Source organism: Dama dama, chromosome 3 (genome assembly GCF_033118175.1).
Source record: "Dama dama isolate Ldn47 chromosome 3, ASM3311817v1, whole genome shotgun sequence".
Classification (NCBI taxonomy): Eukaryota; Metazoa; Chordata; class Mammalia; order Artiodactyla; family Cervidae; genus Dama; species Dama dama.
In genome coordinates, this window is record NC_083683.1 from 37,881,037 (window position 1) to 37,905,482 (window position 24,446).

General features: G+C 37.3%; 1 long non-coding RNA gene across 1 annotated transcript in view; it reads right to left on the reverse strand.

The window, feature by feature from the left end:
• Nucleotides 1–1,935: 1,935 nt before the first annotated feature.
• The window catches only part of LOC133041497 (uncharacterized), a 221,264-nt gene continuing 198,753 nt past the window's right edge, over nucleotides 1,936–24,446 (reverse strand). Inside the window, exon 3 of the long non-coding RNA XR_009689254.1 lies at nucleotides 1,936–1,949. This is a non-coding gene — a long non-coding RNA (uncharacterized LOC133041497). The remainder of the gene's footprint in view (nucleotides 1,950–24,446) is intronic.

The window sequence follows — 24,446 nt, forward strand, 5'->3', positions numbered from 1 at the left end:
CATTGGCAGATGTCAGAAAAAATTAGGAAGTTGGCATCTGGTCCCATCACTTTCTTTCAAATAGATGGGGAAATAATGAGTGAGGCACTTTATTTTTGGGGGAGCTCCAAAATCACTGCAGATGGTGACTGCGGCCATGAAATCAAAAGACACTGTTCTTGGAAGAAAAGCTACAACCAACCTAGACAGCATATTAAAAAGCAGAGACATTACTTTACCAACAAAGGTCCATCTAGTCAAAGTTATAGTTTTTCCAGTAGTCATGTATGGATGTGAGAGTTGGACTATAAAGAAAGCTGAGCACCAAAGAACTGTGGTGTTGGAGAAGACTCTTGAGAGTCCCTTGGACTGCAAGAAGATCCAACCAGTCCATCCTAAAGGAAATCAGTCCTGAGTATTCATTGGAAGAACTGATGCTGAAGCTGAAACCCGGATATTTTGGCCACCTGATGCGAAGAACTAACTCATTGGAAAAGACCCTGATGCTGGGAAAGATTGAAGGCGGGAGGAGAAGGGGACAACAGAGGATGAGATGGTTGGATGACATCACCAGTGCGATGGACATGAGTTTGAGTAGACTTTGGGAGCTGGTGACGGACAGGGAAGCCTGGTGTGCTGCAGTCCATGGGGTCACAAAGAGTGGGACGTGACAGTGACTGAACTGAACTGAACTGGCATAAATCAATCTCTGAGTTTGTCATAGATTTGAAAAAGCACAGATTTGGTGTAAAAAGACATCCTCATTCCAGAATGAGGATACCTTTTATTACCACTCGTATTATTTTGGGCAAGTCACTAAACTTTTCATAATAAGCTTCCATCTCTTTTTAAAAAAATATTTATTTCTTTACTGTTGGTTGCATTGATTCTTTGTTGCTGCAAGCTGGTGTTACTCTTTACTGCATTGCACAAGCTTCTCATTGTAGTGGCTTCTCTTGTGGAGAAGCACAGGGTCTAGGTGCACGGGATTCAGTAGTTCCAACATGCAGGCTCAGTAATTGTGGCCCCCAGGCTCTAGAGCATGGGCTCAGTAGTTGTGAAGCAAGGGCATGGTTGCTCCACAGCACGTGGAATCTTCTCATATCAAGGACTGAACCCACGTCCCCTGCACTGGCAGGCGGATTCCAATCCACTGCTCCACCAGACAAGTCCAAGCTTCCATCTCTTAATTCAAAGAATTATTCTAATACTACTTGCTTTTGCTAATTCAGATAGTTAGAATAGCTCATTCAATACCCTGAATCAGTTCTGGAAATGTGTTTTCCTCCTTCCTGATTCATTATCACAGAGCATCTAAGTCTTCCTTTTTAATTACCTAGTGCAGTTTGTCACACGGTAGGTACTCTATAAACATTGTGAAATGTAATTGAATAATGCACAGAAAAGGGAATATAGTACTTACAAACTTTTCTTGAACACTCTAAAGTGAAGAATATTGGTGAAGGCAAAAGTACAGTGAAAAAGGGAGGGATGGAAGACCTAAACATACATAAACCTGCTAGTTTTCCACAATTGGTTGTAAATCTGCCTATAAACCCATGTAACAAATGCCTCTAGCCATTACACACTGGATTACTCCATGATGCTGTGTGCCTGACTTTATGTTGCCCTCTTCTCACGCTCGCTACAGGTAATGATCTGTACAAGTGTTGTCCAAGAGAACTTTCAGCAAGGATGGAAACTCTATGTGTACCCTGCCCTGTTAGTAGCCACTTGCCATTTGGAGCTGTTGAACACTTGAAATGTGGCTAGTATAATTGAGGAGTTAAGTTTTAAACTGTACTTAATCTTCATTATTTTAAAATTCAATTAAATAGTCACATGTGGCTAGTGGTGACTGTACTAGACATGACAGATCTAATAAGTTTTATGGTTAATGAATGATCATATTCCTTCTTGGAGCAGGAAAAGGCTTCTAAGACCGCATAGTGACTCAAAATTATATGTGCCTGAAAAAAAAAGAAAAAAGAACCATGGTTAAACAGATTCCAATTTTCAAAACTATTTGAGATTTTGTTTTCTACAACCTGTGACTTAACACATCTCTTTGACAGATCATTGCATTCTTTCATCAGAAGTACACACAAAATTCAGTTGCATTGCATTGATCACTTACTCTTTAGCTTTCTGGGACTCAGTTTTTTCATCTGTAAAATGAGGTGGTTGGACTTCATTAGATCATATTTAAAATTCTTTTCATCTATAGGGATAGGGAGCAAACTTGCTTGAATTGTTGGAAAGAATCTGCTAGTTGGATTTAAGTCTCATTTGTTCATTTCTGTCTCATCATCAGAACCTCGCCAATATGCTTTCCTTTCCCTCCATGCCTCTCACACTTTCTTGTCTGTTCACAGTTCAAAAGACTTCTCCTGTCCGAATGATTTATCCTTCTGGATTTATGCTGTCAGAAAGGCTTGTTTAGATAGAATCCAGACATACTTGTGTGTTGCTTATGCATTCTAATTAAGAAGGACAACTTCAAATGGATCAAGGTTATCTTAAAAAAGAATTAGAACCTTAGTCAAAGATCAGAAGAGAAGAAGAACATTATAAAACAAACTTAGGATAAAGAATTCCAAAGTTTAAACCAGACTAAGACGGGAAGCATGTTTTTCTTTCTCAAAATCAGACTACTTCTTATTTGAAGGGGTTTTAAGAGCACAGAGTAGCTGCAGTTGCAGAAACACAGGTTTCTGACGTGGCTACTTGGAATTTGTTAAAGAAAAACAATTCTGAAAATTCACTCCGGTCCCTCTGGCTCCCCTGGTTCTCTGCACCCTGAGAAAGAAAAAGATTACACAAGTGCCATCTTTTGGAGAAAACAGCAATAGCAGCAGATGCCAGATTTTAAAACATTAACTCTACTTAACTCTCAAAAAGAGAAAAGAAGTTGTAAATATCATGTTAATCTTATAATAATGTTTTATCTAAGAGTTTATAAATCATCTGATTCAAAAATAAAAGTAAAAGCTAAATTAAAATCTGGCTTTGGTTTTCTTCATCTTTGAATTATAGTAATGAAGTATATCTCATTCTGTTTTTAAAACAATGTTTGAGAAAACCACAAAAGAACAAAATGCTACCCCAAATCCCGATGTTATTATTATTTTTAGGCTTGATCATGGATAGAGATCTACTGGGAATATTAATTGTTTGCACCCGGTGACTCTGCCCTAGGTTAGGTAATCCTTAACGTCACTCACATAGTGTCTTGTTTTTAGTGTTTAGAATGGAAAACCAGAGAAGCAGAGAATTCTTACTTATCTGAAACAAGGAAAAATTGGTGCCAGGAACCTGCTAAGTTTCTTGGACTTGGACAGTCAAGGTTTTTGAAATCCTATGAAGCTTGGTAGAGGATGTAAGCATACTTATTGTTTAATGTGTGCAAACAGCTTTCACATGTCCTGAGCAATCTGGGTGTGCTCTCCATTGGTACAATGACTGTCTAGCACAAGATTCTGCAACTAAACAGATGAGGCTGATCTTCAAAATACTCAAAGACAGAGATAAAGGGATGTCTGAATTTTGCTTTAAGCAATGTTGAGATAGCCAAAAATTTGACTTAGCAATAATTGTCATTTTACTGATATATTGAAATCATAAGTATAAAGCACCCCTCCTTCTATATTTTCTTCTCTGAGAGCTTCCCAGGAGGCGCTAGTGGTAAAGAACCCACATGCCAATGCAGGAGATGTAAGAACACGGGGTCAATGAAGCACCTTTCAAACATAAGCTATTAAAGGCATAGAGGTAAATCTGATATGTGGCTGATGGCTTCCATGTTTCTCTGAGTTTACTCTCCCAAACTATTTTCTTGGTATAACCACCCACTCATACAAATTTAATGTGCATACAAGTTTTTAATGTTTACCTTAAGTCATACTCTAAATCAGATTCTATGTTATCCCCTAAATCAAGTATCACAAAAACTGCCGTGATTTTAAAGTAAGAAATGAAAGCTGCCCTTCTAAATAGCCATAATATTTTGAAGAGCAGTATATTACTGAATATACGTACTACATTTTTTATATCACTTCCTTCTCTACTCTGCCATGTAAATTTTAACAAAATTATTATGCCTGAAAATAAATACTAAACAGATAACTAAAACAGCATTTTGGATTTTACACTCAGCCAACGTGAGACTGCTAGGAGTTGGAGTTAAAATTCTCCAGCAAGCCCTGCTGTGGTTATCATTCATTCATATATCTCCCTTTCTGAAAAACCTCAAAATAGCTTATGATGCCACGTACCATATGCGGAGTAATAATTAGGCTTACCAGGGTGCTTTCTGCTGGACACTCTCTTTGGCATAGACAAAGCCATAAAATCCAGCTTTTTACACAGTGTCATCCAATTTTTTTTCAAATGCTTTAAAGACCATAACTGTAATATCACTTGACAACTTTGGCCACGCTTGAAGCTAACTAATGGGTACTTTTAGATCTGGGTTTTTTTTATACATTTTTTTTTTCCTACTGGGACAACTACCAGAATTTGGGAATTGAATCAGTAGTACACATCCACAAGCTTTGAACTTTGAAAAATTAAAGTGAAGACATTTAACAGTATCTCTTGCAACTGACTTTTGCAAAAATTATTTGTAATTTCAAATGAAAAGTCAATATGAAGAACTTCCAAGGAAATGTAATATTTTTAATGAGCTTCTGGGAGCAATATATATGTATTGTTTTCCTAATTAGAATCCTTATATCTGGTCTCTCCCAATGGGTGCGTGTGTGTGTGTGTGTGTGTGTGTGTATGTGTATGCTCAGTTGCTCAGTCATGTCTGACTCATTGCGACGCCATGGACTGTAACCTGCCAGGCTTCTCTGTCCATGGGATTTTCCAGGCAAGAATACTGGAGTGGGTCGGCATTTCCTGCTCCAGGGGATCTTCCCAACCCAGGGATCAGACTTGCATCTCTTGCATCTCCTGAATTGGCAGGCAGGTTCTTTACTACTGCACCACCTGGGTTCTCTGGTGGCTCAGTAGTAAGAATCTGCCTGCCAGTGCAGGAGATACGGGTTGAATCCCTGGGTTGGAAAGTTCCCTAGGGAAGGAAATGGCAACCCACTCTAGTATTCTTGCCTGGGAAATCCCATGGACAGAGGAGCTTGTTGGGCTACAGTCTGCTGGGTCACAAAAAAGTCAGACAGGACTTAGAGACTAAACAACAACATTGATGGGTACAAAAACCTCTGTAATTTGGCCACATAGAAGTCTTTTTGGGATTTGCTCTTTGCATCCGAAACAGGCACAAAGCACTTGCATCTAAAATCGGTGTCCTCTGATTCTGTCATATCATTAGGAAAGTCAAAGAATTATCAGAAATAAAAGATCTAAATATTTAAAAAGTAAGATCAGGATGGTTGAAGCTTGTTTTCTTGACATCAAGAAAAGGGGATGGGTCTTAAAAGTCTGTGCTTTACCTCTTCAGATGTACATACACACACACTCTCAAGCATAGACATTGAGGCATATTTGCTTATATAAGCAAGTCTAAGGTAGGGTTCTTTAGGACTGCAAGACTATGATGATATCCTGAGTAAAATAAGAGAAAACTATTCATAACTATTTGATAAATTCATTTTCTATAAAGTGCAGCTTCCATCAAATTCTTGTTTCTTCTATGTTTTATTAAAATTCATAGGGGGGCATGGCAATAAAACAGAAGCAAGGATTTGCACAACCAATATATTCAGAATGTTCCTGATTGTTTTCACCTTAGCTTAGAAACTGGTCTATTTTGTAGTTAATTTTCAAGTACCGTAGCCCATATATTTCAGTACTTGAGTAAGAAAGCAGTCAAAAATCATGTTTAGGATTTCTTTTTAAAACTCTGCTTAAAAAAAAAAATAAAATGTACACACACACACACACACATGTAGAGAGAGATATATTCACATATGGGCTTTCCTGGTGGCTCAGACAGTAAAGAATCCACCTGCAATACAGGAGACCTGGGTTCAATCCCTGGGTTGGGAAGATCCCCTGGAGGAGGGCATGTCAACCCACTCCAGTATTCTTGCCTGGAGAATTCCATGGACAGAGGAGCCTGGAGGACTACAGTCCATGGGGTTGCAAAGAGTCAGATAAGACTGAGTGACCAAGCAGAGCACATAGTCACATTTATATATATATAGATGTGTATATATTTTACCATGTTGTATGTAGGAAGGGTGGGATATAGACAGTCTGGGAAAAATGTAGAGCCTTTTATGACCCAAGTAAAAAATGTTCTCAAATGAATGCACAAAATTAAAAATTATTCACATTCTCAACAGGAAAATTATTAAAATAGAGGCTCTTTGGCTACTCATACTTTTATAAAATGCAAAATGCAATATTTTGTTACTTAAAATTATATAATAGGAGAATGTGGGCATTAAACCATAAAGTCTGGGGTTTGAAACTTATTTGCAATATCTTGAGTAATAGTCAAGATCTTGTGATCTTGGGCAGTTATTAAGCTTCTGAAGCCCCAGTTTCCCAGTAAGAAAAATCTGACTTTGTGGGTTATGGTGAGGATTTAGTGCAATTTCCTGTGCCTTTTCCACAAGGGATACTTAGTAAATATTAACTCTGCTCACTTTAACAGTCTAAATACTTTTCAGTGAAACCACCCTGATATATAAGGTAAATGAGCATCATTGGTTTGCTAATGTTGAAATGGAAATGAGGAAAAAAAGCCCTTTAGAAAGGCTTTCTTGTTGCATTTTGCAAACACAGGCTTCTTCCTTCCAAAGCTTTGCAAAAAGGCTCTTCCTCCAGGCTATCCTTATCAATAAACTCCACCCAATTCAATCAGTCTCATTCATCCCAGCATAAAGTTAATTGATTTAAAAACTTCAAAAGAATAAATCACTTCTGAGATTCTGCCCAGTCATATCTGATGAGCAACAGGGGGACCATACGTCCTTCTTTTCATTTTTCCCTCACCCTTGCACTCACTTCTTCATTCAATCAGCCATTGAAACATTAAACACTAAGATCTGGGTCTGTAGAAGTGTTGGATTTCTCTAGAAAAGGTAAAGAAGAGCAGGGGACACAAGTGTGCATAATTGACCTACTGAGTGAGTACCTCACAATCTTCTGAGTTTTCCTCTGTTCATTTGACACCCTTGTGTATGAAGTAGGTAATCAGAGGTGAAGAGGATGATACCTCCAAAACTGTAGGGTGTTTCACTGTTCATGAAGGGCTGTTGGCTTATTTTGGGGCTTCCCAGGTGGCTCAGTGGTAAAAGATTCATCTGCCAGTGCAGGAGACTCAGGTTTGATCCAAGGTCAGGAAGATCCCCTGGAGTAGGAAATGGCAATCCACTCTAGAATTCTTGTCCAGAAAATTCCACAAACAGAGAAGGCTGGTGGGCTGCAGTCCATGGAATTGCAAAGAACTGTACATGACTGAGTAACTGAGCATGCATGTTGGTTTATTTGATCTTGACAACCCCATGAGCCCATTATTCTCAACTCAAAAAGGCCCAGAAACATCCCCAGGATGACAGTAAGTGAAGCTGGCCTCAATGCTTAAGTCTCAGAAGTTGATTTACTCTGAAGACACTGTAACAAGTTTTCTAATTTTCTATCCCATGGAGAAGACTATCTATCCCATAAAGAAGACCCCAGTGTGTGTGGGTCTCAAGCCATGTAAACCTGATCAGCCTCTGCTAGACCTGTACTGCTTCTTTTTGTTGTTGTTGTTTTCACTAATGTTATGAAGATAACGCTTTTAGCAACTGTATTTAAAATATCCAAACCAGTGGTTCTCAGCTACATTGTGCATAATATTTATCTGGAGAATTTGTTCAAATATGATTCCAAAGTTCCTACCTTAAAGAGCTTCTGTTTCAGTAGTCTAGTTTGCAGTTTTAAGAATACAGATCTTCCTCAACTGGAAATATTCTAAGTTGAAAATGCACTTAATATGCCTAACCTATCAAACATTAAAGCTCAGCCTAGCTTACCTTAAACTTGCTCAGAAAGGTTACTTTAGCTTACAGTTGGGCAAAATGATCTAACACAAAGTCTATTTTAGAATAAAGTGTTGAATATCTCATGAAATTTATTGCATACTGACTCTTTGAGACCCCATTGACTGTAGCCCAAGGGCTTCTCTGCCCATGGAATTTTCCAGGCAAGCGTACTAGAATGAGTGCCATTTCCTACTCCAGGGGATCTTTCCAAACCAGGGATCAAACCTGCATCTCCTGTGTCTCCTGCATTGGCAGGCAGATTCTTTACCACTGAGCCACCTGGAGAGCCCATTGCATTTTGCACTGAAAATGAGAACTAACGGTTGTCTAGGTATAGAATGGTTGTAAGTGTATTGTTTGCTCACCCTTGTGATCATGTGGCTGACTGGGAACTGTGGTCACTGCCTCTACCCAACATCACAAGAGTATCTTATCCTGGGAAAGGATCAAAATTCAAAATTTGAAGTACAATTTCTACTAAATGCAAATCACCCTTGTACAGTCATAAAGTTGAAAAATCATTAAGTTGAAAACCATCTACATATATGTTGAATATTATATGTGCTATATATGCAATATATATGTGTCTAGTCAAAGCTATGGTTTTCCAGTAGTCATGTATGGATGTGAGAGTTTGACCATAAAGAAGGCTGAGCACCAAAACACTGATGCTTTTGAACTGTGGGCTGGAGAAGACTCTTGAGAGCCCCTTGGACAGTGAAGAGATCAAACTGATCAATCCTAAAGGAAATCAACCCCACATATTCATTGGGAGGACTGATGCCAAAGCTCCAGTACTATGACCACTTGATGCAAAAAGCTGACTCACTGGAAAAGACCCTGATACTGGTAGACTGAAGGCAAAAGGAGAAAGGGGTGGCAGAGGATGAGATGGTTGGATGGCATCACCGACTCAACTGACATGAGTTTGAGCAAACTCCAGGAGATAGTGAAGGACAGGGAAGTCTGGTGTGCTGCAGTCCATGAGGTCGCAAAGAATTGGACATTGTCTATATATGATATATTGCATATAAGATGTATATGCAATATATTTGTGTGTATAACATAGGATCATATATTTCATACTATATGCAATATATTTCTGTGCATATTTATATATATAAAACCTAAGTACCTGCACCCCAGCTAAGCCTGCTTATCTTTGGATGACATGTTAAGAATCAAATATAAGCTAAGAATTTTAAAACTGAAAGGAGCCTTAGAATTTTTCTTCTACTGACATTTTTCATTTAAAAATAAGCTGAAGTTTTTGCTGCTCTGTTGGGTGACTTCCTATCTTGAAATGACGACAACTGTAAGGTGCTAGGGAGGGGGCAGAAGTTTCAATTTGTAAGCACTCTTTCCAAATGTAGCCCTTGAGCACTAATTTGGAGGTATTGATTCTACTCATATGAACTCTGTCACAGATACACCTGATCATTCAGAACACCATTAAAACTCCAGTTGAAATGTCACAGCAATCATAATAAAAATGCTGAAGTTGTATATATAGATTGACCTAAAAATAAAATGTAAATAGTTGCCACATCTCCACTTTGTAGACTCTGCTTTATAGCACCTTTAATCCTATTCATCTTATTTTGCTTTAACTGCTGTCTTTATTTTAACCCCTGTTCCTTCCACAGGATCCCTAATTTCTGCCAACAACCAGTTCTCTACCTCATTCCAACACTTCCCAGCCTCTGCCACTCCACAACTCCATCCCATCTGCCATGAAGCAGGCACTGTGGTGGAACATTCATTAAAACCTTGAGAGATGCCATCTGCTACCTAATAATTGCCTATGAATCATTCAAGATTATAAATATTACCTTTGCATTGTAGACCTGGGACCTTTGAAAGACTGGCTCAAATAATTTGACATCATAGTTATCATCAATGGCCTAGTGAACTACAACATTCAAATATTATTTCACCAAAAAGAGCAATGGCTTTTTAAAAAGTACAATACTCTCCTTTTTCCTTATCTTCATCCTACTCCAACCAAATGCACAGCTGGAATGAAAACTGGGAAAACACCAACAATTTAAGCTTCACTAAAAACCAATAAAGAGCTGAAATATAGCCAAAATGCAAATAAATTATTTACAGACATTAAATAGAGTGGAAAGGGAATATAGATTGATGAGTAACATAAAGTATATAGTGCATTATAGGGTTGGTTTTAAGTTTATTAAAAGCAATAACTGTACTCAATTAAGAGTGAGATTTCAATTAAATTTCAATTAATTGAAAGAATGAGACAAAGCTTTATTTTTCCATCCATTCTTTTACCACGTGAAAAGGACCCATTAACATTATGAGTTATATAATAATTAAAATTTGGAATATATTTTAGATAATAATTAATCCCAAATATTAAATAATATTTATTACCAAAAAAGTTAAAATCATTTAAATAATTATATGACATACCAAACTACATAGAATGATTTAAATAATATGTGTTTTATATATATACAATCATTTTCTTCTGAAGCAAAGGCTAATAGAGTTTTGCCAAGTGAATGCACTGGTCATAGCAAATACCCTCTTCCAACAACACAAGAGAAGACTCTACACATGGACATCACCAGATGATTGACACCGAAATCAGATTGATTATATTCTTTGCAGCCAAAGAGGGAGAAGCTCTATACAGTCAGCAAAAACAAGACTGGGAGGTGAGTGTGGTTCAGATCATGAACTCCTTATTGCCAAATTCAGACTTAAACTGAAGAAAGTAGGGAAAACTACTAGACCATTCAGGTATGACCTAAATCAAATCCCTTATGACTATACTGTGGAAGTGAGGAATAAATTTAAGGGACTAGATCTGATAGACAGAGTGCCTGATGAACTATGGACGGAGGCTCATGACATTGTACAGGAGACAGGGATCAAGACCAACCCCATGGAAAAGAAATGCAAAAAGGCAAAATGGTTGTCTGAGGAGGCCTTACAAATAGCTGTGAAAAGAAGAGAAGCAAAAAGCAAAGGAGAAAAGGGAAGATATTCCCATTTGAATGCAGAGTTCCAAAGAATAGCCAGGAGAGATAAGAAAGCCTTCCTCCGCGATCAATGCAAAGAAATAGAGGAAAACAATAGAATGGAAAAGACTAGAGATCTCTTCAAGAAAATTAGAGATACCAAGGGAACATTTCATGCAAAGATGGGTTCAATAAAGGATAGAAATGCTATGGACCTAACAGAAGCAGAAGATATTAAGAAGAGGTGGCAAGAATACACAGAAGAATTGTACAAAAAAGATCTTCATGACCCAGATAATCACAATGGTGTGACCACTCACCTAGAGCCAGACATCCTGGAATGTGAAGTCAAGTGGGCCTTAGAAAGCATCACTATGAACAAAGCTAGTGGAGGTGATGGAATTCCAGTTGATCTATTTCAAATCCTGAAAGACGATGCTGTGAAAGTGCTGCATTCAATATGCCAGCAAATTTGGAAAACTCAGCAGTGGCCACAGGACTGGAAAAGCTCCGTTTTCATTCCAATCCCTAAGAAAGGCTATCCCAAAGAATGCTCAAACTACCACACAATTGCACTCATCTCACACTCTAGTAAAGTAATGCTCAAAATTCTCCAAGCCAGGCTTCAGCAATATGTGAACTGAGAACTTCCAGATGTTCAAGCTGGTTTTAGAAAAGGCAGAGGAACCAGAGATCAAATTGTCAACATCTGCTGGATCATTGAAAAAGCAAGAGAGTTCCAAAAAAACATCTATTTCTGCTTTATTGACTATGCCAAAGCCTTTGACTATGTGGATCACAATAAACTGTGGAAAATTCCGTAAGAGATGGGAATACCAGACCACCTGACCTGCCTCTTGAGAAACCTGTATGCAGGTCAGGAAGCAACAGTTAGAACTGGACATGGAACAACAGACTGGTTCCAAATAGGAAAAGGCGTACATCAAGGCTGTATATTGCCACCCTGCTTATTTAACTTATATGCAGAGTATATCATGAGAAACACTGGGCTGGAATAAGCACAAGCTGGGATCAAGATAGCCGGGAGAAATATCAATCACCTCAGATATGCAGATGACACCACCCTTATGGCAGAAAGTGAAGAGGAACTAAAAAGCCTCATGATGAAAGTGAAAGAGAGTGAAAAAGTTGGCTTAAAGCTCAACATTCAGAAAACTTAGATCATGGCATCTGGTCCCATCACTTCATGGCAAATAGATGGGGAAACATTGGAAACAGTGGCTGACTTTATTTTGGGAGGCTCCAAAATCCCTGCAGATGGTGATTGCAGCCGTGAAATTAAAAGACGCTTACTCCTTGGAAGGAAAGTTATGACCAACCTAGACAGCATATTAAAAATCAGAGACATTACTTTGCCAACAAAGGTGCGTCTGGTCAAGGCTATGGTTTTTCCAGTGGTCATGTATGGATGTGAGTGTTGGACTGTGAAGAAAGCCGAGCACCGAAAAATGGATGCTTTTGAACTGTGGTGTTGGAGAAGACTCTTGAGAGTCCCTTGGACTGCAAGGAGATCCAACCAATCCATCCTAAAGGAGATCAGTCCTGGGTGTCCATTGGAAGGACTGATGCTGAAGCTGAAACTCCAATACTTTGGCCACCTCATGCGAAGAGCTGACTCATTGGAAAAGACCCTGATGCTGGAAGGGATTGGGGGCAGGAGGAGAAGGGGATGACAGAGGATGAGATGGCTGGATGGCATACCAACTCGATGGACATGAGTTAGAGTAAACCCTGGGAGTTGGTGATGGACAGGGAGGCCTGGCGTGCTGCGATTCATGGAGTCGCAAAGAGTCGGACATGACTGAGCGACTGAACTGTGTGTACTGAACTGAATATTTTTCAAGTAATATAAGACTTCATAAGGTATATTATTTTATAAAGTAAATTTTTAACAGGATGATGTAACTGGTTCAGAAACCAAAATACATATTACATATTATTTTCATTAACAGCCAGATTTGTAATTAAGGACTTTAATTTACTAGAATGACCCAGTACCGCCACCTGCTGTTTAAAACAGAAAATACAACTTAATGAGTACAATTTACAGAAACGGGAGCTCAAAGTTTGGCTTAGTACCATCATTATGATTATCTCTCAGATTTTAAGATTTTTAAATAATGTATTTTTTGAGCATATGTAGAGATCTTTAAATATGCTGATATTATGAAAAAGGAAAGAGATCAGTGGAATAAAACGAGTAAAGCCAAGTGAACAAAATAAACACAACTTGAGTACTCTGCTGCAATCTAAAAATAAGAGAGAATTTGATTTTTCTGCCACGCAATCTCATCAGCTCTTGCTGATCTCACAGACTTTACAAGTTTATTCCTCTGTATATTTATTAATGGTAGCAGATATATTATCAGTGTAATGCCGAGAGAAAACGTGGCCTTTTCAGTTAGGACAAACTTGGATATGTATTCCAGCGCTTCTGCTTGTTAGCTTTGCATTCAGTTCCATTATGTAGCCTTTTCAAAACCCCTGCTGCAGATCTGAAAAATTGAGACATCAACATGGACTTTGTAGGGTTTTATTAGACTTTCAAATGTTATATTTAAGGCCCTGGGGATACATATTGGGCACGGTATAAATGACATCTCTGGCTATATTTTCCCATAATTTTTGTATTTAAACATATGAAAAACTATACATCTTCTATAATTTCAAATAAAAGCTTATTAGCACATAAATTTCTGAAATGTATGGCCATGCACTTAAGTTAAATTGACTTAATTGATTTCATTTGTAATCACTTGAGTTCCATCCTGTACCTTAATGGAGTACTGTCACTAATATCCCAAATTTGGGAAGTTTAATGGGCAGATGACACAAATGTCATGAGAGGATGTAAGATGTCTTAATCTTTTGAGCAAATGTAAAGCATAGGACTTGTTAGACACTCAATCTGAGAAAAATAGCAAATTTACAATAGTCAGGACTTACAGTTTCAGCCTAAAATCCAATCAGGGATTATTTTTGACAAGGAGACTAGGAGAGGACTACAGACAATCTAAATTCATGTTCCTTAATAGATTTGGATTCATTTGATGACATGAGGTCATTTTGGAAAGTATGAATCTCTCACTTATGGATGAGCCTCCAACAGAGTTTTAAGAATGGACTTTATCCTGTTTTCTGACGTAATCCCATGAAAAAAATAATTTTTAAAAACCTTAGTTATCCTTAGGGAAATGATATTTTGAGTAGGATCATCATTGTGAGTTTTCTGTGAAAATTCAATTAGGTGAGAAAAATGAAATAGGTCTGTACCATGGGGTTTTTGGGCCTTCCCCAGTGACTAAGTGGTAAAGAATCTACCTGTGATGTGGAAGATGCAGGAGACCTGGGTCCGGATGATCCCCTGGAGGACAGCATGGCAGCCACTCCAGTATTCTTTCTTGCCTGGAGAATCCCATGGACAGAGGTGCCTGGCGGGCTACAGTCCAAAGGGTCGCAAAGAGTCAGACACAACTAAAGCGACAGAGCACGCGTGCATGGAGCTTTTTGGTACTACCCGGAATGATGCAATGGGTGGATTAAAAATGACTAAACAGATGGATGGATTAATATATGGATTAACAGATGAGGAGAGCTCAGAAAAGAAGTTTACCAGGGGAGAAAGGATAGCTCTTCCTTACAGTAGAATTCCTATTAATCAAGGTGGAAGGAATTACAGAAGTATATAAATCACTATTTGGAAACCACCTTAGTACCCCAATAATAATCAAATCTAATAAAAAGATCAATGGGTTTGTAGCAGGATGATGATGTAATCTCAAAGTAACTCTCAACAAGATACTTATTAATGACAATAGGGGAAGTGGTAACTTTACATTGAAGAAAATTGCAGGTACCACATTTATCAAGTGGAAAAAGTTAAACTGTGTGTGGTGTGTGTGCACGCTCAGTTATGTCCAACTCCTTGCAACCGCATGAACTACAGCCTATGAGGCTCCTCTGTCCATGGAATTCTCTGGGCAAGAATGCTGGAGTGGGTTGCCATTTCCCTCCCAGGGATCTTCCCGATCCGGGAATGGAACCCCCATCTCTTGTGTCTCCTGTGTCTCCTGCACAAGCAGGTGGATTCTTTAACTGTGCACCCAGGATCACTATCATAGTAAGGGTATATCATGGTGCATTGAGAAAGACACAGCATCCCTAGGGTATTCTTTCCCAAAATGCACGACCTAAATCTAATTAAGGAAACATCAGACAAACTCAAACAGAGGGACATTTTACAAAGTACCTGCCCTGTATTCCTCAAAAATATTTGTCATGAAAGGCAAAAAGCAAACCAACAAAACCGTTCATACACAAAATTTAACAAAATGAGGATCTGTTCCAGATCAAAGGAAGAAAAAGAAACATGATAACAATATACTACATTTGATCCTGGACTGGTTAAAAACATTAGTTGTACAGATAGCGGAATCTGAATATGTTTCACAGATTAGACACTAGTACTTCAGTTTCTTTAAAAATTTTTTAAGTTTTACTGAGAAACAATTGACATAAATGACTGTATATGTTTAAGGTATATAGCATGATGGTTTGATTTACACATATTGTGAAATAATTATCACCATAGATTTAGGTAGCATCTATCATCTCATATAGATGCAATAAAAAAAGAAAAAAATTCTCCTCGTGATGAGAACTTTCGGTATCTACTCTCTTACAAACTTTCACACGTAAATATCACACAGCAGTGCTAATGATAGGCATCATGTCACTTGTTACATCTCTAGGACTTATTTATCTTAAAACTGGAAGCTTGTACCTTTTAATTCTCTTTCTCTAAGGCCTTGTTTCCCTCTCCTCTGATACCCACAAATCTAATCTCTTTTTCTATGTTTTAATTAGATTCCATGTACAAGTGAGATGATACAGTATTTGTCTTTTTTCTGACATTTCACTTAGCATAATGCCTTTAAGTCCATCTGTGTTGTTGCAAATAGTAGGATTTCCTCATTTTTATGGTCAAATAATATTCATACATATATATATATATATATATATGATGGACTTGTTAGTTTCTTGATTATATTCATGAGATGTGATTACATAGCAGAAAATATATACTAATATACTTAGATGTACAGGGTATCACATCTACAACTTGCTTGAAATATTTCAGAACAAATTTTAGATACAGGTATATTATTACCAACACTTATATCTTTACCCAGGGCTTCCCTGGTGGCTCAGTGGTGAAGAATCCGCCTGCCAATGCAGGAGATGTCAGCTCGATCCCTGGGTTGGGAAGATCCCCTGGAGAAGGAAATGGCAACTCACTGCAATATTCTTGCCGGGGGAATCCTATGGACAGAGGAGTCTGGCGGGCTACAGTCAGTGGGGTCGCAGAAGAGTCAGATATGACTCGGCAACTAAACAAGAACAATATCTGTATCCATAGCCATAGCCATGGTGTGTTGAGGGGACAGAGAGTGAGTACAAGAAATGGTGATAAAAAGAAATCTGGGTTGGGGCATATGGGAATTCTTTGTACTAATTTTGAAAATTCAGGAGGCATCTGAAATTATTTCAAAATTAAACACTGAAAATGGTAAAGGAAGTGGGAGAGAAAAGCAAAGAGAAAAAGATGGAAGAAGAGGAGGAATGAAGAGGCGGGAGATGAGGAGAAAGGCTTACCTTCTCAGAAGATCTTATACCAAAATCCTCTCTCTCTGAGCTGTTCCATAACCTCAGTAATGTAAGTGTGAATTTACTGAATTAAGATAATTTGGATGGAAATGAGGAATGAAGAACTAGAAGCTTGAGTTTGGAGTAAACTACACATCTAATTGAGTGCATGTCCTGTACTATAAGCTATTTAAGAGCAAAAAGCCAATCACTTTTTTCCTCACTCTTGTTCATCGAACTCCGCTGTGATGCCCAACACACAGGAAATGTTTGATGAATATGTATGAAAAGAATAATGTACAATACCTACTTTGTGATTTTCTCAACTCTTATGCTCCTATTTTGCAATTATCTTAATGCCTTCTTAGAATCTGTCCACCAACTGTCTAGGGATATTAAGTATATAATTATTTGCTTGAGTAGCCTTTTTAAGAAAGGAAAATCAAAATGTGTGAGACAGAGAAAGATGAAATCTAATAATTCATTAGCAACAAAACACTGGCATCTCTTTGCTGACCAACACTAAAAAGAAGGTTTGTGCTTTATTCCTAGTGAGTAATTGTAAACTTCCTTGGACATTAATTCAATGTAATAGCCTTAAAGGGCTGTCAAGTGTTGTGGTAAAATAAGATGGCTGGTAGAGTGTAGGATTACATTTCAAACTAAAGTTCAAAGTCTCAGCAATATCTACTTTTTCGGAATGTGGATTGTGATATTTGAAATTACCAGGATAAATGGAAACACTAAAAAAGTTTAACGAGATCACAACCAGACGGGACCTGCAAACCAGCCTGAGGGGCAATGAGCAGTAAGAAATGTTTTAAGCCTAACTCACTAATTTTCTGTCTTTTCTTGGTGACATTTGCGTTTTCTTTTACATTAGAAAAAACAGACCAAGTCTGAGAATGCCTGCAACCCTTTAACCTAAGGCAACTTGCTTAAAGAGAAGTCTTCAGGATGACAACATATGGATACCACATCTCCACACCCTACCCACAGCTGGTAAAGTCACAGTGAGCCCTTGACCCAATGCCAACCTATCTGTCTAGTCAGTGATACCTATGCAGTGGTCGGGAGCTAAAGACTGATGATGGCCTTTATACTGCTTTGTGTGGTTTTTTTTTCTTTTTAAAGTATCATTGAGACATAACTGACATAAAACAATTACACACATTTCTATATTTATATCTATATCTGTATCCATCTCCAGGAGGACATCGCTACAACAGACATGTTGAATGAAACTGTCACTTGTAAAAGTTTCTTTTTGCCCCTTTGTAATTCCTCACTCTTGCTCCTCCACACCTTCCTGCCATAGCAGGCAGCCACTTACCAGCTTTCTACTACTATACATTAATTTTCATTTGCTAGACTAGATAGAACCCTACACTATGTCCTATTTTACATAGCTTCTTTTACTCAATATAATTATTTTGCTAACTAACATTTACATCCATGTGGTAGGATAAATTCCTTTTTATTAGTGACTAACCAATATTTTATTTTATAAATGTACAGATTATCCATTCAGTTACTGATGAACATTTGAATTGTTTCCAGTTTTTTAACTATTACGAATTGGGCTAATAATTAACATTCACATAAAAGTTTTTGTAAAAACATATGCTTTTATTTCTCTTGAATAAATAAATAGGAGGAAAGCAGCTGAGCTTATGTTTAATTGTTTAAGAAAAGCCAAACTATTTTCCAAACTGTTTGTACCATTTCACTTTCTTCCCAGGAATACATGACAGTTCTAATTCCCCAGCAATGTTGCCAACACTTTGTACAGTAGGTCTGTTTTATTTAACCATCCTAATAGATACATAGTGTTAGCTCATTGTAGTATCTCATTAATTTGTACTTCCAAAATTCATCATCAACATGTATCCTTTACTGAACTACTTATTCAAATGTTTTAGTTGTATTGTTCATTTTCATTATTATTCCATTGTAAGTACCCTTTATATTCTGAAGACATAGCCTTTATCAAATATCATAAATCATATGTATTACATGCATAAATATATGTATATTACATGCATATATATATGTTGTGCAAACATTTTCTCCCAGAATGTGACTTGCTTTTTCATTCCCTTAACAATGATTTCTCATAAAGAGAAAAATTTTTTTAAATTATATATTATTTATTTGTTGGCTGTGCTTGTCTTCACTGCTGACCATGGGCTTTGTCTACAGTGGGGGCTCCTCTCCTGTTGCGGTGTGAAGCCCTCTCATTTTGACGGCTTCTCTTGTTACTGAGCACAGATTCTCGGGTGTGGAGGCTTTAGCAGTTGTGACACACAGGCAGAGTTTGCCTAGTGTCATGTGGAATCTTCCTGGACCAGGAATTGAACCTGTGTCCCTTGCATTGGCAAGCAGATTCTTAACTACCGGACCACTAGACAAGGCCAGAGTAGATGTTTTTAATTTTATTTTTCTATAGATCATGCTTTTGTTTTATCATGGTGCTGGAATAGGTGTGGACTAGGACGACTTATGAAAGGGCTAACAAGTGAGGAAAGATCCAGTTCATTTAAAATTTTGTGAAAACTTTCTACCATAAGTTGTACTTTAGGACCCAGAACATATTCTTTTGATATGAATATCCAGCAAGAGGTCAATAAAGTTGCTAAGACTTACTTTCTAGATTGGTCACTGTTAGTCTTCATTATGCTATGTAGGTGACTCCAGGGAGGCCATAACCACTGGGAGGCCCTGCAAAATGGCAACTGGTGTCACCTACAACCAAATGTGTCAGGAAGATCAGAATACCAATATAAAGTTGATCCGTCAAAACCTACATCGAGCAGATGGACTCCTGGATAGCATAGCTGCTTTGAGACGCTCATTGGTTATAAAGCACAATAAATCCCCAAACACTATGCTGTGAAACAAAGTGAGAATTGTAATAAGAATATCAGGACACATCATTAGCACCTAATGAAATACACTATAGACAATTCATCAGAATTCTCTAAATCAGAAATCTTTTTGGATTATGCAGTAAGAATGAACTATATAAAAAGCAGGAAGATACCACTGCCATTTTGAAGAGAGAAATCTTCAAAAAAAATTGGGGCAGGGAGAGTTTTTTAAGACCTGGGTCAAAAATCCTTCAAAATCACCCTCTTCTAGTTAATCTAATGACTTACTCAACAGGTGTCATGATATTTGAGGTTCATTGACAAGACTTCCCTGGATGATAGAAAAGATTGTTTAAATTATTTTTCTATTCAACACATATACATTAAGCCCTATAGAGTTCCAGGCACTGTTGTAGGCCTTGGGGATACAGCAGAGAACAGATTATATATTAAGTAGAGATAAATGCAATGAAGAAAAAAAACAGCAACAAAGAAAGTTAGAGGTTGGTAGGAATGTGCTGTTTAAATAAGAGGATAGAAAATTTATCTCTAATGAGGTAGCATTTGAACAGACATCTAAGTAAACTGATGGAGTGGACTCTGACTATCTGGGAGAATTTTCCAGATATGGAGAATAGCAAATGACCAAAAAATCCAAAGCAGTAGCATGTTTGGGCATATTCAAGAAATAGCGCAGTGACCAGTGTGAGCTGGAGTAGAGCATGCCAAAAATTCAACTTAGACTGGAGGTGTCCTTCAACCTTCTACTTCCCATCAAATTTACCTCCTCTCTCTTTAAATTCAATAATGACCTTGCAGAATAAGTTATTTCAAAAATTCTGATTCTTTCAAGTTCCTTTCATCAGTTGCTTTTCACATGTATTTTATGAATTTCAACATGTCTTTAATCTTTGGGTATACTTAATACCGCAGGAAAAATCCCTTTGTATTTGCCACAGGCTTTTTTTCCTTCCTGTTTTTTGATGTCTATGTGGACATGTCCATCTAGGAAAGGCAAAGGCAGGTGCAGCTGATAGAAATGAGCTCTGATATGTTCAGATTCAATCCATAAAATTTCAAGGGTTTATATTTCGACTTTGCATCATCCACTGAAAAATATAAGAAGGATAAAAGGAAAGAGCTAGATTTCAACATAAGAAAGATAGATAATAGCTGTATTTTGGAAAACTTTTCTTGGGAGCCAGTTTATAATTGCTGGCAATGCTTGTTATTGAAAGAACAAATAGAAAAGTAAAATCTGTACGTTACTTCTGTTAACTTACTGTGAAACCTAAATGGTAAAAAACATAGCTAAGAATTTCCCTTACATAAAATAGTCCTCGACAATACACTTTTTGCTTTCTTCTGTTTGTAACAGCTCTTGCAGTATTTTGTTATTGGTGTTTTTCAAGGAAGAGAGGAAAAAAAACAAACAAGTCATACAAATTACTTATATTGGCTAAGCAAGGGCGATATTTGTGTATGTAAAATAACCAGCAAGCACAAAAAAGATATGACAATTTATAAATATTTTGATATCATTAGCTTTTGACCAAATTGAAAAACTAAATTTCCTCCACTCTGTTTTTGCAACATATCAAATAGTTCATTGGCTCCTTGCGGGCCTTTAATCTATGGTAATTTTATATCTCCAATTGTAAAGGAATGCTGGTAATTTAATTCCAATCAGTTTCATGATAAGTAACATGGACTTATTTTTTTATGATATTTCTTCCTCCTTGGTCATGAGTTTTCAGAGAAAAAGAACAGATCAAGAAGGGATTAGGGCAAATGCTGGAGAAGTTGTCAAGAAAAGGAAACTCTCTTATTACTGCTGGTGGAAATGTAATTTGGTGCAGTCACCATGGAAAACAGCATGGAGGTTCCTCAAAGAGCTAATGGCATTGCCATATGATCCAACGATCCCACTCCTGGCATATACTCAGGCAAAACCATAATTCAAAAAGACACATGCATTTATATATATATATATATATATATATATATATATATGGCTTCCCTGGTGGCTCAGATGGTAAAGAATCTGCCTGAAATGAAGGCAAGCTGGGTTCAATCCCTGGGTTGGAAGATTTCCTGGAGAAGGGAAATGGCAACCCACTCCAGTATTCTTGCCTGGTGAATTTCACGACAGAGGAGCCTAGTGGGCTACAGTCCATGGGGTTGCAAAGAGTCAGATGCAACTAAAGTGGAACATTACTCAACCATAAAAAGAATAAAATAATGCCACTTGCTGCAACATGGATGGAACTTGAGATGATCATACCAACTGAAGTTAAGTCGGAAAGAGGAAGACAAATACCTTATGATATCACTTACATCTGTAGTTTAAAATATGACACAAGTGAACATAACTGCAAAACAAAAATAAACTCACAGATATAGAGAACAGATTTGTGGTTGCCAAGGGGTGGTACAGGTGGGAAGGTTTGGGAGTTTGGGATTAACAGAAGCAAACTGTTATATATGGGATGGATAAATAATAATGTCTTACTGTATAGCACAGGGAACTATATTCAAAATCTTGTGACAAACCAAAATGGAAAAGAATATGAAAAAGAATATATACATGTATATGACAGTCACTTTGCTGTGTAGTAGAAGCTAACACAACACTATATATCATTTATACTTTAATAAAATTTTTTTAAAAAAGAAAACTCTTTATATGCAAAAAAAAAATTATAGAAAAGGTTAAGGGAAGTAAGGCAAATTTCCATTTAAAGATAAATCCAGCCACATAAAGGAGTAGATAGGATTAATTACATGGATGAGTCTTTCTTCATGAAGAAAATGTGCTCTAGGGCACTTTCTGTTTAAAGCACTCAGAATAACCAGTGGATTAAAAGTACATTTGGGGGATAAACACATTAAAAAACACTGGGGATTCCTGACCCAGACAGTAAAAGAGCTCTAATACATGGCCTTCATGTCAACGCAGCCCTTACCATTCTACATTAAAAAGGGTTGAATGTTTATATTAGTTTCACTTAGTTGGGATATTGAATCATGTGGCTTAACTCACAAAATTGAAAATAAAGTCATTTCAACATGATCTTTAAATAAATATAATTCAGTTTGAATTCAGTTTTCTGAATATAACAAAAAAAAGCTTACCTAGAATTGTCTTCTCATCTCTCAAGTTGCAAGGATATATATTTCCTTATTAAAAACAGTTCTTTGGGATTCTGCATGCCCCAGCATTTTCTCTGCTTTCTCATTGCAGATAATTCAGGTCTTTTAGGGAATTTATAGATTAAGAAAAGTACTACATTCCTTCCATATTATATAATATTTCTATCATTGTGTATAACTTAATGCCAGTTTCTACATCACCCATATATATTACAAAAGGCCCAATAAGCACTGAAGTTGGGAACATTTGTATATTTTTTAAGATATTTCTGAGGTTTGGTTGGCAAAAATCATAGTGTTGAAATTGTGTCAATGATACTAATGTTTCACAGAACTGGAATGAAATTTAACCGTGTTTTTCTGGCATGAGTATAAATAAAAAAAAATTTCTTTCTGTTTTAACAACTACTTAAACATAAATCATTTCTTTATGTTGCAATCAAAGTTTTGTCTTCAGATTGGGGTGTATAATACTGCAATGAATTTTCTATAATCCTTTTATTGTCACGATTGTTTTCCCCTATTTACGGTTTTGCTAAATAGTTTTTCTTATTGCTCCACTAGCTTTATTTTAAATCTACATGTTACTTCTTCCTTTCACATGTGCCTTTTTAATTCCATTTCAGGGCATGTTCCAGTGCACCAACTTCCCAGGTCCTATTGGACTTGCATCACATAACTGAGTTATTAGACAGTCTTGAGTACTATAGCGTATTCAGGGCCTGAGCTATGCTTTACTATTAACTAATAAATTTTTTTAAAGTCCTTCAATTTAATAATAAATTAGTCCATCAGAAATGGCCTAGAAGAGTTTGGGGAACACTAACAAACCTACAGGAAGTCAGTCATCACAGATCCTGAGTGGTATCTGGAGGGCGATTTGCTCTTCCCATCCCCCTAAGTCCTGTGGGATCCTTAATATTATGAATTTCCTAGAAGTGGAAACATCCCCCTATAAGGTATAAACTGAAAGATAATTTATATAATATATATAATAATAAACCACGAGACTTTCAGGTTCCGGAAGAGAATCTGAACGTACATACCTTAAAGGTGCTTCTCCTTTTATCTGTCTTGAAGAACACACACACATTTTCTAAGTAAAGGGACAATTTCAATTTTCTCTAAAAAATTGTTTGCAACTATAAATCATGCTTGATTCTGACCAGAACCCAGCTGAAAGACCAATGTGAGTATATTAAATAGAAATGTTAGAAAAGAAAGAGAAAGTTCAGTTCAGTCGCTCAGTTGTGTCCGACTCTTTGCAACCACATGGACTGCAGCATGCCAGGCCTCCCTCTCCATCACCAACTCCCAGACTTTACTCAAACTTATGTCCATTGATTGAATCAGTGATGCCAACCAACCATCTCATCCTCTGCCGTCTCCTTCTCCTCCCGCCTTCAACCTTTCCCAGCATCAGGGTCTTTTCCAATGAGTCAGTTCTTTACATCAGGTGGCCAAAGTATTGGAGTTTCAGCTTCAGCATCAGTCCTTCCAATGAATATTCAGGACTGATTTCCTTTAGGATGGACTGGTTGCATCTCCTTGCAATCCAAAGGACCCTTAAGAGTCTTCTCCAACACCACACAGTTCAAAAACATCAATTCTTTGGCACTCAGCTTTCTTTATAGTCCAACTCTCACATCCATATATGACTACTGGAAAAAACCATAGCCTTGACTAGAAGAATCTTTGTTGGCAAAGTAATGTCTCTACTTTTTAATATGCTATCTAGGTTGGTCATAACTTTTCTTCCAAGGAGCAAGCATTTTTTAATTTCACAGCTG